Here is a 1,963-nt window from a genome sequence, read left to right as displayed (position 1 = left end):
TATATATATATATATTTACAATGAATTTTAAAGTCTAGGTTTTAGAACTGAAAACCTTTTATTTAGCTCTCTGATTAGTTTCAGTTTACCTGACACATGGGAAATAATGAAATGGAAGAATAATCTTAGCGTCTTTTCTTTGGCCATGGTCAATACAAATATCATTTAATACTTGGATTACACAGAAAAAAGTCCCATGTAATTGTGACTTAATTGTTGACCATGTAATTAATAAAATAAGCCACTTACAATTAACATGTTATTTAAGACGTTACTTTAAGCCCCTCTTTCCTTTATTTTTTCTCCTTCCTCCTTTCCTGCTTTGTTTGCTTATAAAATCTTAAAGAAGATTTCAATTTCACTTAATATTTTCAATTATTCTGTAAAGGATTTTTGTTACATTAGAAAAGAGAGTTTAGATTTTTTGAATTACTGTGTAGGCTATCATATTTACCCCAAATTTAAATAAGTATTTTAAATTAGTTTAGAATAAATGTAGCCCTGAGTCCAGTCACTGAATGCTATTTTTAACTACATGACATTTCCTAAGTCACAGGAGATTTTGTGTGGAAGTCACCAACCTCCCATTTATTTTCCAAGGACACTTACGAACTCCCCTGAGTACTTGTTATTGTTGAGCAGGAGGTACTGGAGAAATTGTTAATTTACATTTCCTGAATTTTGTGAACTCTGGACATTTTGTCTCAGTGGAGGACTGAAAAATGAAGCATTATTTCTCACAGCAATGAGTTTGTTTTTTCCAGGCAGGCATTTTGATGAATAGCATGGGCAGCTAAACATCTATACCCTTCTCTCAGGTTCAATTCTGGTCATACCAGTGAGCAGAGACAAGGACATAAATAACGTGTTGGCAATTTGTACTTTGATCTGCGAACGGTGTGAGGGAAAAATAAACCCAATGTTTTTATGTGTAGATCAATTGCATTTAGGAGCCATTACAGAGAGCAGCCAAAGAATTCCATCTCGGAGACCAGCTCTTGTCCAAGAGACATAGAATAGAAGGTCCCACCATTCCTTCACTTTTTGAAACATTGAAAATTTCCAGGAAGCTTGATTATTTTTAGGAGTGACAAGATGGAAAATACTATATAAATATAAGAATTTAGACCACAGGTAAAATAGCATCTGGCAAGCAATTTCATCCCATTTTTTGTTTGTTTGTTTTTTAACATCTTTATTGGAGTATAATTGTTTTACAATGGTGTGTTAGTTTCTGCTTTATAACAAAGTGAATCAGTTATACATATACATATATCCCCATATCTCTTCCCTCTTGCATCTCCCTCCCTCCCACCCTCCCTATCACACCCCTCTAGGTGGTTACGAAGCACCGAGCTGATCTCCCTGTGCTATGCGGCTGTTTCCCACTAGCTATCTATTTTATATTTGGTAGTGTATATATGTCCATGCCACTCTCTCACTTTGTCCCAGCTTATCCTTCCCCCTCCCCATATCCTCAAGTCCATTCTCTAGCAGGTCTGCATCTTTATTCCCGTCTTGCCCCTATAACCCATATATATGTGTTAGCATATGGTATTTATTTTAATTTATTTATTTATTTTTAAATTTTTATTTATTTATTTATTTTTATTTTATTTATTTTTCTCTTTCTGACTTATTTCACTCTGTATGACAGACTCTAGGTCCATCCATCTCACTACAAATAACTCAATTTTGTTTCTTTTTATGACTAATATTCCATTGTATATGTATGCCCCATCTTTATCCATTCATCTGTTGATGGACACTTAGGTTGCTTCCATGTCCTTTCTATTGTAAATAGAGCTGCAATGAACACTGTGGTATATGACTCTTTTTGAATTATGGTTTTCTCAGGGTATATTCCCAGTAGTGGGATTGCTGTGTTGTATGGTAGTTCTATTTTTAGTTTTTTTAAGGAACCTCCATACTGTTCTCTGTAGTGGCTGTATCAATTTATAGT

This window comes from Neophocaena asiaeorientalis, unplaced genomic scaffold, assembly GCF_003031525.2.
Source record: "Neophocaena asiaeorientalis asiaeorientalis breed wild unplaced genomic scaffold, Neophocaena_asiaeorientalis_V1.1 scaffold55, whole genome shotgun sequence".
Classification (NCBI taxonomy): Eukaryota; Metazoa; Chordata; class Mammalia; order Artiodactyla; family Phocoenidae; genus Neophocaena; species Neophocaena asiaeorientalis.
The sequence above is the reverse complement of the archived record's forward strand: the minus strand, read 5'-3'. Positions refer to the sequence as shown.